Genomic DNA, 13,031 nt, shown 5'->3' with positions numbered 1-13,031 from the left:
TATGGCAGAATTGTTTTCATCTCTGGCAATGTTGTCAAAACACCAATGACAATGCAAAGCAAATACCTGTCAGGCAAATCCAAAGGAAGCTTATTTACACACTTGGGATGAGCAGGGTTGTAAATGATGGTTTAATTTGGAAAATCTGCTTAGTCATTTGAACAAGCAGACCTAAAAATGGACATAACATAGTGCTGTGAGGAAAACAAATTTAAGGAAATTTATTTTTCATTACTTTACTCTAATGCATTTCCCTTCTTCCTCTTGCCTCTCTCTATTCCATTTTCATTTCCATTAGAAAAAACACTTCTCAGCATTTTCCAGGCTGCCCTTAACCTTTCTGACTTGCTTCCTTGGGGCCTGTAAAAGACAAAGCACTCTTTCAATGATGAGAGACAGGCACTAGGCAGTACCCAATGCACGTAGTACTCTAGGGCTGGAAATGTGGCTTCCTAAAAACAAACAGTACAGAGGCTGATGGATTAGGGAAGGTGTATAGAACATCCAATTCTATGCTTAGCAAATAAAAAGCATTCAATAAATATTAGTTTCCTTACCTGCCACTCAATAGGAAACTTATTATCAAAAAAATCACCTACTCACATCTATAATAAAAATTTTTGACTGGGAAGGATTATATTAATATAATAACCATGATTATTTCTGGGTACAAAGTTATCATTGATACAGTTTCCTTATAGTTCAATTTATGTTTTTCAAATTTTCTGCAATGATTAACCAGGCATGGTGGCAGCTGCCTATAATCCCAGCTACTCAGAAGGTGGAGGCAGGAGAATCACTTGAACCTGGGAGGCAGAAGTTGTAGTGAGCCGAGATTGCACCACTGCACTCCAGCCTGGGCAACAAGAGAGGAACTCCATCTCAAAAAAATTCTGCAATGACAAATTAGAAATGAAATAGTTTTTAAATCAAAACTGAATGTTATTTAATTAAATGTAAGTCATTTTCTAGCCTTATAATCACCTATTCCCTACCAGTGACCTGTCTAGTAAAAGTCCTTCATTAATGAGTTTGAAAACTAAGGCCTCTGTTTTCTTTTTGGGTCATTTCAAAAATGTTCAGAAATCAGCATTTTGCAAATTTTTTAATAATGAGAGATTGGCACTACCGCCAACCATAGACTGAATTTGACTTGAAGTGGTTGTAATCTCCCAAAACACAGCAAAAAAAAAAAAAAAAAGCATATAGAAATATATAAAAGAATTAGTAGGGCATAAACAATTTATTTTATCATTTCAGTCATTATTCCTAGGAAACCTTTTTTGTTATCTGTAGCAGACATTTGTGATGAATTGTGCCATATCCCCTCAGCACATTTAATTTCAGTACTGATGCAGTGGACAGCTCCGTGCATCTTTGCCAACGTCCATGGTTTGTACCGCGTTCCCAAAAGCTGTGGAAAGCAGCTTAGCCACATGCAGGTGCAACCCAGAAATGTGAGGAAGTCTATGACCCTCAAGGTAATCATCGAATTGGGGATAAAACTCTATGGATAATAGTCCCAGCTTCCTTGTCCTCCTGCAGGACAATTCTAAGCAGCAACCAGCTTGTTAACATGTAGTAACATGTAGGGTTTTTTTTTCCTTTCTTGTCTCTCTTTTCTCTCTCTCTCTCTCTCTCTCTCTCTCTCTCTCTCTCTCTCTCTCTCTCTCTCTCTCTCTCTCTCTCCCCCCCACCCCCTGTATTCTTGCACTTTAACTTTCTGTGATTGCCTCCAAAACAAACTCCCTGAATCTTAGTCATTTTGGGGCATTATAATAGAATACCATAGACTGGTGACTTAGGCAGCAAACATTTATTTCACACAGTTCTAGAGGATAAAAGTTAAAAATTAGGCTGCCAGCATGGTTGGGTTCTTCTTCGAGGTTTACAGATGGCTGCATTCTTGCTGTCTGCTCACTTGCCAAAAGGCGAAAGAGATATAATGTCTCTTCCCTTTTTTATGATGTCATTAATCTCATCTAGTGGACTCCACCCTCATGACCTAATCTAACCTTCATTACCTCACAAAGGCCCTACCTTGAAATGCCATCACATTGAGGATTAGGGTTTCAACATATGAATGTTGGAGTTAAACACACATTCTGTCCATAGCACCCTGCATCAAGTCCTCATCTCAGGGTCAACTTTAAATGGTAGGGAACGTGTGGTTGAATCCAGACTAGAACATCTTAATTATAAATTTCTAGGTTAAAAAGAGTCCTTATGTTGCTAATGACAATAGTGTGACTAATTACAACTGAAGCCTAAATTTTATTGATTAGAATTTGGTGAGCAAATCAAACTGACTGTGTAAGCAACCTCCTCATATAATGAGGCCGGAACAAAGTTTCTTGCTGTTTGGATGTACTGTTTGCACACAGAGCTGTGACTGGCACTGAGACAAAGTAAGCAAGTATTTTCACCAGCCAATGGATAAGACCCATTCTTTTTCTTAACTTTCAGCCATGAAGAACCCGAATCCTAGGAGCATGGAAGACTTAATTCATTCAACAGTCACTACCTCTTTTTAGCCTAAGCTTTGGCAGCCTAAAAACAGAATAGGAATTATGTCAGCTTTTCTGCTTAGCCTGAGCTCTGCCCCAGAACCAATGACATAAAATATGTGTGTTTGCTTTCCCTGCCACAAAGCTGTGACACATTATCAAAGCTTTACAAAGTCATTCTATCTTAGGACACCCTTAGACAACTTGTTTCCATCTAATTTCTGGGACAAGAATATTTGCTGAATCCTGCTTTCATTGGCTTTGTGAATATTACATTAAATGGTGACATGTGCTTGTCAACTCAAATTCATTGGTTAAATGTTTTTCTCCTCTCAAAATTATGTTTAATATAATAGCCTAATAAATATGAATCCCAGGTTTCTCACTAAACATGTGACTTTGCCTTGTTGAACCTCAGTTTTTTATTCTGTAAAACACGTGTAACTAGGAAACTCCTATTTTAGCTTGTGAAAATGGCAAAAATCCCAAAAATGTGTCTAGTGCAGTCCATGGCAGAAAAGCACTTCTAAATGTTAAATATTATTATTAAAATCAGATTCAATTATAATAACTGCATAATAAAAAATACAAAGTCAGTATTGCACTTAGACTCTGGAGACACCTTAACTAAAAGTTAAAAGTCCTTCTCATTCTAACACTTTCATTTTGTATGCAATTTAACCTTCATTAAAATTGAACTATAATGTGGAAGGAGAAAAATTTCCCAAAAAAGCAAAAATAATGAAGATGTCCATCTAGAAATTCATTAGATGTTCATCTAGATATAGAAAGGAAAGCAGAAACATACATAGATTTAATCATGCACTAGACACTTACTGAATGCCAGCCAGCTTTGTACTAGAAAGCACTAGGTAATAGAGACAAAAAGAGGAACAAAGCTCTATCCCCTCTAAGGGAAGCAGTTGTCCAATAAACCAATAGCCCTATATTAATATGATAAATATTATGTTCAAGGTAACATGAGAAGACTTTAAAAGGAATAACCAGCTCTATTAAGGGGAGCTGGAGGTAGGAGCAAGTTAAGTAAAGCTTCTCAGTTATGATAGTTAAACTGGAACATGAAGGATGAATAGGAGTTCATAAGTTAATTGAAGGGAGGAGAGGGTTCTAGGGCACAGTTTAAACAATAGCAAGGAATCACACAAAAGCATAGCATCTTCAGGGAACTCTAAGTAGATCAGTGTAGAGTCAGGAGAAGGGAGAAATAAGGAGGAGAAATGAGAAAAAAAAACTCTCAGAAATGTTAGGTTGCAATTTTTTTAGACGATCATAATGGAGTTACAAACAAACTTGAATAAAATGTTAATGTCACAAAAGGATAAATCACTTGTTCATTTTTACCTAACTAGTTTGTGACAAAACTGAAGCTAGAAGCCGTCTCCCAACTCCAAGCATGGTGCTCTATCCTCTAGGCCAGTAGTTCATAAACAGGAGTCCCAGGACTAACAGCTTCAGCACTACCTGGGAGATTATTAGAAATACAGGCTTCATCAGAACTACTGAGCAAGAAACTCTCAGGACACAGCCCAGAAATGTGTGCCTTTAAAAGCCCTTTGGTTGACTCTGAATTACACTAACATTTGAGAACCACTACTCTCGACCATTTGTGATTTTCACATTCCCAAGGAATTTTCATGAAGGAAACTAAAGGAAAAGCAAAGATTGTCTTTTTTTTTCCTTTGGTCACATTCAGAAAACTGCCTATGTTCATAATAAAACTCTATCAATCAAGTACTTTGTGAAAATGGTATGAAACTATTCTGTTTGAAGAAGTCCTTGGGTGGCCAATACCTTAGTAGTCACAATAGGTTCAGGTGACTGGAAAAATCAATTACAGATATCCTTTAGGTGCTAGCTACATGGAGACCCAAGACAGGAGCCCACCAGTGTACCTGCTGGAAGGAGTAAGGAGGGAAAAAGAAAATTATAAGAAACAAAAGAAGATGGTCGCCTCTTTTCCCTAGAGTTTACTAAATGTATACTTCATGAATTCAAGTAAGTCAATTCCCAACCTCACAACATCTTAGAGTTTAAGGCAATGTTAATAAAACTCTATTGGTCCATTTTTAGCATCACTCACCTCTGTGTTCTCAGTGCCTGGCTTAGTTTCTTGAATATAGTATGTATTTAATAGAAGATTGTTAACTATATAGATGACATAATTAGTACAAAGAATAAACTAATACTTTGAGCATATGTTTACAGAAGACTAAAAAAGTTAAAAATAGACAAAACAAAAATTAAAGCCGATTTTAAATAACTCAACATAAAATGTTTGAAGAAATGCAGTCTGAACACAAAGGTTATAGCATTGATTTTTCTGAAATTAGAACCATTCTGCATCTAATCAACCTGCCTCTCTATTGCTGACATCAACCATTGAGGAGATGAAGAAAAATCTCATTTGTGCCAGTATCTGGCAAACTAGCACAAGTTAATTTGTCAATTAAACTATCAGTGTAATAGGGAATGTTACAAACTAACATTAGCAGGTTAAGAGTGGCGAGCTGTATAATTCATAAAGAGAAACCCAAGTCCACAACAGGAGTTCAGATGTAGCTTAAATAAAGATGAACCACGGCAAAACTAAATTAAAGACAGGGTCTTAGTGACCTCTAGTGTTACTGAAAAGCATATGAAGAAAGTAAAAGAAAATAGCCCATGGTTCTGAATCCCGTGTGAGTGTGTGTGTGTGTGTGTGTGTGTGTGTGTGTGTGTGTTATAAGCTTCATAGCAACATAGTTATCATTTCATCCATTTAAAAGTCAACTAAGAAACAACATGTAGAATTTCACATTTCAGTCTTCATCACTGAAACTCTCTGTACTGACTTACTGACTTAGTATTAAAATGTCTTCTTTTGTATATATACAAAAGTTTAAGATCTCAGCCTTACTATTCAAATGCCTTTGGAGGGAAAAAAAGTCTTGTATTAAATTTTAAATAACAAAAGTTTGCCCAATTGATATTGGGAAAAGGTCAAGGGAATACAGAGAAGCAATAAAGTAATTCCAATTTTAGTGTTCAGAGAGAATGCTTATATTCAGTTGCTTCACCTTCTAATGTATGCATTGATTTTTCTAAAAGCACAAGCTCTGATCACCTTCCATCAAGGTTCTTCAAAACCCTCTGATTGCCTACCAAATTAAGAACCAATTCTTAGGTGGATCATTCAAGGGCTTCCATGAAATGACCCCTGACCTTCATTTCCTCTGAAGAAGGCATTGCTCTGTCACCACACCGGTACCATTCTTGCACATGCAAACTTCCCACATACTAATATCTTTTTTAACTTCTAGAATTGTGCAAACCTTTGTGTAAAGATAGTCCCAAATCTTGGAAGGGCTTGCAGCTTATTTTTAATAATGTCCTGACTTCAACTCCTATTTCTATCACTTGCTAAATGTGTAATTTTTTAAAAATTGCTTAGCCTAACTTAACTCAGTTTGATCATCCCTAATATAAGGATCATGAATATATTACCAGCGCTACTGCTGCATAACAGAAAGTAAAGAAGGGTAGAATGAAATCAAGGTCAAACACCATCTCTGTCATTGATTAACTTTGGGATCCTGAAGAAGACGGTTAATTGTCTCAGTTTTAGTTTCCTGTCTGTAAAACAGGTACAACTATAACCAACTTCATAATATCAACATGAGTATTAAAATCACATGACTTGTATGAAAAAGAACCCAGTGTATCCTAGGCACTCAATAAGTGCCTACATCTGTGCACTCTGGGACCAGTGCCTCTGCCCAACTCTTCCATTTGGGGTAGGGGCATGGATGTTGGGTGATGCCATCAAGCTTTCTAGTTGGAGTTTCTGCTTATCCTAGACCTCCTTTTCCATTGCAAATGTAGGTCAAAGATTCAATAAGATGTTAACACTACATCTGAGGCATGGTGACTACAGGCCATCTGATCATCACATTTAGTTTTCACCTATGATCTTGACCACTTGTGTCTTCTACTATAACTTACAGGATGGCCCATCCAGTTTTAAGCTATAAGCAGTAAAATCATTTTAGCCATAGTCTTGGTCTAGCCAGGCTCAGGATGAAAAGTTAAAACAAAGCTTTATTTTGTGTTTCCACTAATATGAAGCATCTAGAGTTGTCAGTCTCATAGAAACAGAAAATAGAATGGTGGTTTCCCCAGCGGAAGGTGGTAAGTTGTTTAATGGGTAGAGTTGCTGTTTTGTAAGATGAAGGTTCTGGAGACTGGTTGCACAACAATGTGAATATATGTAACACTACTGGACTATACGCTTAAAAGTAGTTCAGATTGGCCAGGCTCTGCAGCTCATGCCTGTAAGCCCAGCACTTTGGGAGGTTGAGGCAGAAGGATCACTTGAGACCAGGAATTTGGGACCAGTCTAGGAAACATAGCAAGACCCTATCTCTAAAAAATTAAAAATTAAAAATGGTTTCAATGGTTAAGATTATAAATATTACATTATGTGTATTTATCACAATTACATTTTTTAAATTAAAAAAATATGAGCTGAAATTCATTATCTCTTACATACAACTTCTTTTGGCATTTCCATGGCAGGTCACATAACACACAGTGAACTTGCATACAAGCACACACATACACAGAATAGGAAGGGTTGTTTGTTTGTTTGTTTGTTTGTTTGTTTGTTTTGAGACAGAGTGGTGCTCTGTCGCCCAGGCTGGAATGCAGTGGTGCAATCTTGGCTCACTACAAACTCCGCCTCCCGGGTTCAAGCAATTCTTATGCCTCAGCCTCCTGAGTAGCTGGAATTACAGGCATGCATCACCATGCCCAGATAATTTTTAGCGTTCTTAGTAGAGGTGAGGTTTTATTATCTTGGCCAAGCTGATCTTGAACTACTGGCCTCATCAGCCTCCAAAAGTGCTGGGATTACAGACCTAAGCCACTGTGCCCGGCCTCTTTTTTCTTTTTAATGTAAACAGAATTACAGCATGAGGTAGGATAGTTTTTGTCTAACAACATAATTTTTCTAACTGGCCCCACACCAATATCACAAATTCAACATTGTTTGACCCCATGTTAAGGATGGGAAAAAGTACACCTCCTTGAATGTCACCTAGCATATAAGAAAAGGGTTTGATTCTAATTCATTTGGCTAAAAATAAAAGAAATAAAGGGATCAACATTCATCTTCCACCTAGAGCAACTTGGGCAGAACCTGAAATAAGAACCCAGTATAAATAGCTTTGAATTCTTTTCCATTATTACCAGGATTTTGTACGATTCTTAAGATGATTTCTCAACAACAGTTAGCAGCAATTCCTGATGCTCCTGGAAACTTAGTAGAGCAAAGAAAGGAGTCCCAAAGCCACCTCCAGACCTGTGGCTATTCCGGCTGAATATACCAAAAAAAAAAAAGAGAGAAAAAACTAAAACTCTGCATTGCTGCTTTCTCAGGTTGGAAGTTCCAAATTACTTTTAAAGCCTCCTCATGAATGTGTCTCTCTAATAGCCTAGCCCCTATTATTGGCCTGATGTACAGAATCTTTAGAGCTTGATGAAAAAGGATAAAACTTGGGAGTTTCAGGTGTAAGTGAGCTGAAACAACCTCAGCCTATTTATTCTCAGATCCTTGTCCCTCTCAAGTCAGTCTTCACTATGATGCTATCTCAGTACTTCTTGGCAGATTCTAGCAATCCTAGGTGTTATCTTGCTAATGCTCATATTTTATTTAAGTTAGTCGTTTTAACTTTTTTTTCAGATTGTCTCACTCTGTCACCCAAGCTGGAGTGCAGTGGCGCTATCTTGGCTCACTGCAACCTCCGCCTCCCCTAGTTCAAGGGATTCTCCTGCCTCAGCCTCCCAAGTAGCTTGGACTATAGGTGCATGCCACCACATCCGGCTAATTTTTCACATTTTTAGTAGAGACAGGGTTCCACCGTGTTTGCCAGAATGTTCTCAATCTCCTGACCTTGTGATCTGCCCACCTCAGCCTCCCAAAGTTCTGGGATTACAGGCATGAGCCACCGTACCCAGCCTGTTTTTAATTTTTATTGATGTATAACATACATACAGAAAAGTGCACAAATTCTACTTGTACAAATTGATAAACTTTTCACAAAGTGAACATTTCTGCATAGACAGCACCCAAAGAACAAAGCATTCCCACAAAGTCCTCCTGTGCCTTGAACAAATTACCCAGGCAAGGGTAACTAGTATACCAATCAGGGTGACTTCTGATATCATGCATTCAGTCTGCTTCTTTTTTTCTTTTTCAGAAGTTTATATAAACAGAATCACAAAGAGTGATCCCTAAATTCATGAGATTCATCTATACTGTTCTAACTGTAGTTTGTTCACTCTCATTGCTGTGCAATATGAATGTATCAAGATCTGTCTATCTGGTTGTAAATGCAGGTCTCCTTCTATTGCAATTAGCCCATCATATTAGAGTCTGTGAATGCACATCAAATCATCGTGCCCTAAGTTTCTAGCAATGCTCTAATGATGCTCTGACAGCAGCCCCAGAATGGCCTTGTCAACCCCCTGTCTATGCCAGTGATTCCCAAATTCCAGCTCTTAGGTCCAACCAGCCACTGCCCCATGTAAGAACCAGGAAAGTTCTTTTTCCAAAGAACAATAAACCTTTCTATGTTTGCAGACATTCTGTTATTGCCTTACAGATTATTTTTGATATTTCTATATTCTGTCTGGTTTAGTTCCAGTCAATAAGTTTTATTAGAGTTCTCTCTTGGTACCAAGCACTGTGCTTCTTGCTGGGCTATGAAATAAAGGAAAGTATAGTCCCACGTTTGGGGGAGCTTGGACGCTATTAGAAATAAACATGAGGCTGAGCGCGATGGCTCATGCCTATAATCCCAGCACTTTGGGAGGCCGAAGTGGATGGATCATCTGGGGTCAGGAGTTCAAGACCAACCTGGCCAACGTGGTGAAACCCTGGCTCTACTAAAAATACAAAAGTTATCCAGGTGTGGTGGCACATACCTGTAGTCCCAGCTACTAGGGAGACCAAGGCAGGAAAATTGCTTGAACCTGGGAGGCAGAGGTTGCAGTGAGCCAAGGTCACGCCACTGCTCTCCAGCTTGGGTGACTAGTGAGACTCTGTCACCAAAAAAAAAAAAAAAAAAAAAAAATTGAAAAGAAAAATAAAAGAAGTAAACACGATATTGCTTATATGCCCCCCTCCACCAAAGTATATGTGCTGTCCAAATTTCTCATCAGTGTAGTTCTAACTCCAGGGAAGGGTAAGCAAATAGCCCTGGGGCTGGGGGAGAATCAGGGAAGTCAAGTAATCACTTAATTATCTTAAGTGTAAAATGCCATTTTAGTATTGTATATCAGTAAAGATTAGCTTATTAATATAATCATGCCTGCTTTAGTAGAAAAAAAATTTCCCTTCATTACTGTTAGTTAAAACACACTTAGGGACAATGTGCCCTGTTTAACACCTGAAATTTAGCACCCCTATAATTCACTAATATTTTAAACCCCTGCAGACATCACCACTGAAGTTTGAAAAGGACAAATCTAAACAACCTGCAAAAATTTACCACATAATAAAAGAAGAGGAGGCACCTCAATCAATCTTGTAGATGAGCCACAAAAACGTGGCCAAATTGTGTTTTCACGTATACTAATTGACCTGTTTTCCCAGGAGGTAAATAATTCTTCAGATATTTTATTCACTTTAAACAACCATGCACATCGTAGTAAGATCTGAGGCTTTAAATCACAAACCTCCCTAAAACACAGCCTAAAATTCTTGTGTCACTCATATATTTAATAACCAAAAAAGTAATACTCTTGATTTTCTTAACTGTTTGAAAGTAGAAATTGACCCTGGGAAGGCAGAGAAGTCTATTCGCTATGAGCAGCTTTCATTTCCTACTCTTAATTCAAACCTTCCATAAAATTCTTTGAAGTCTTGGCACAGTAGTGTCATTCCAATGTAGCTCATAGGAGGACCTTTTAGGAGGAACATTTATATGTAAAATACACTCTGCATATCAACCAAAACAGTCTGTGCATTTCAAGTCCTTAAAACGAACATCTTTTTGACCACAAAGAAGGAAATGGATGAGAGTGGCACAAGATGATCAGAACTAAAGGTGGCAATCCTTCGAGTACTCTTATTTGGACTTGCTGCATCTTTTCTGTGAAAAGAGAAACATCATCTTGTATTCGATCATATGCACATCCTCTAAGTCAGGGGAGGTCCAAGGGTATGCACAATTGGAAAACCTCAGGATGTAGATAAGAATTAAATAAAGCTTTGAAGTCAAACTATATCATCTAGGCTAAAGAAGAAAAGAAAAGATGCATGAGGTCTAAGCGCAAATCTGATCCAATATAGAGGGAGGGAACGGGACAGGCTGAAAGCGAACTTTAGAAGAAGGATCCTATGGTGTAGGAAGACAAACAGGAGTGTGGGGTGTCTTAAAAACAAACAACCAAATCAAAAAATGGGCAAAGGACATGAATAGACACAAAATGCTCATCATCACTAATCATCAGATAAATGCAAATCAAAATCACAGTGTCATGCCATCTCACACTAGTCAGAATGGCTTTTATTAAAAAGTCAAGGCCAGGTGTGGTGATTCATGCCTGCAATCCCAGCACTTTGGGAGACTAAGGCGGATGGATCACAAGGTCAGGAGTTCAAGACCAGCCTGGTCAAGATGGTGAAACCCCATCTCTACTAAAAATACAAAAATGACCCAGGCATGGTGACAGGTGTCTGTAATCCCAGCTACTCAGGAGGCTGACACAGAGAACTGCTTGAACCCAGGAGGCAGAGGTTGCAGTGAGCTGAGATTGTACCACTGCACTCCAGCCTGGGCAACAGAGCAAGACTCTGTCAAAAAAAAAAAAAAGTCAAAAAAATAACAGATGTTGGTGAGGCTGTAAAGAAGAGGGAACACTTACACACTATTGGGAAGAATTTAATTTGTCCAACCACTGTGAAGAGCCGTTTGCAGAATTCCCAAAGAACTAAGCGTTGAACTACCATCTGACCCAGCAATCTCGTTACTGGGCATATACCCAAAAAACAGCAAATCATTTCACCAAAAAGACACATGCACCCATATGTTCATTGCAGCACTATTCACAATGGCAAAGACATGGAATCAACCCAGATGTCCATCAGCAGTGGATTGCATAAAGAAAATGTGGTACATATACACCATGAAATACTACACAGCCGTAAAAAAGGAATGAAGTCATGTTATTTGCAGCAATGTGGACAGAGCTGGGAGGCATTATCCTAAGTGAAGTAACGCAGAAACAGAAAACCAAATACCACATGTTCTCACTTATACATGGGAGCTAAATATTGGGTTCTCAGGGACCTAAAGATGGCAACAATAGACACCCGGGACTACTAGAAGGAGGAGAGACAGAGGAAGGCAAGGGCTAAAAGACTACCTATTGGGTGCTATGCTCACTGCCTGGGTGATAGATTCATTCACACCCAAAACCTCAGCATCAGGCATTTTACCTTTGTAGCAAACCTGCACATGTACCCTCTGATTCTAAAATAAAAGTTGGAAAAAAATTATGTTGGGGGGGAAAAACGTTTCAACAAGAAAGGGATAATCAGCCGAGTGCAGTGGCTCACGCCTATAATCCCAGCACTTTGGGAGGCCAAGGCAGGTGGATCACGAGGTCAAGAGATCGAGACCATCCTGGTCAACAAGGTGAAACCCCGTCTCTATTAAGAACACAAAAATTAGCTGGGCATGGTGGTGCGCACCTGTAGTCCCAGCTACTCAGGAGGCAGGAGAATTGCTTGAACCCAGAAGGCGAAGGTTGCGGTGAGCCGAGATCATGCCATTGTACTCCAGTCTGGGTAACAAGAGCAAAACTCCATCTCAAAAAAAAAAAGGGATAATCAACCATTCCAAAAGCTGCTCAAAGGCCGAAAAAGTGAACTTTAAGAAGTGGCCAATGATACGAGCAAGATAAAGGCACCAATAACCATGACAAATGAAGTTTCAGGAGGTCGGAGGGCAGAAACGAATGGAGCAGAGGAAGTACAGTGAAAATGCATAAATAGGGGATACAGGTACTTTTAAGAAGTTCGCAATAAAGAAAAATACACAAGTTGACAGTATCTGTAGCAGAGTTTTTTTTTTTTTTTTTTTTTTTTGAGACAAGGTCTTGCTCTGTCACACAGGCTGGAGTGCAGTGGCATGATCATAGCTCACTGCAACCTCAACCTCCTGGGCTCAGTGGATCCTCCCACCTCAGCCTCCCAAGTAACTGAGACTACAGGCACATGTCACCATGCCCAGCTAATTTTGGTAATCTTTGTGGAGATGAGGTTTCTCCATGTTGCCCAGGCTGGCCTCTAACTCCTGGGCTCAAGAAATCCTCCTGCTTTGGCCTCCAATGTGTTCAGATTACAAGCATGAGCCACTGCACCCAGTGAGGACTTTTAGAAGGTGAAATATATGAGGCCATGTGTTTATTCTAATGAGATAAATCTGGCAAAAAGAAGAAAATGAATGACTCAGAAGA

This window comes from Callithrix jacchus, chromosome 20 (genome assembly GCF_049354715.1).
Source record: "Callithrix jacchus isolate 240 chromosome 20, calJac240_pri, whole genome shotgun sequence".
NCBI lineage: Eukaryota > Metazoa > Chordata > Mammalia > Primates > Cebidae > Callithrix > Callithrix jacchus.
The sequence above is the reverse complement of the archived record's forward strand: the minus strand, read 5'-3'. Positions refer to the sequence as shown.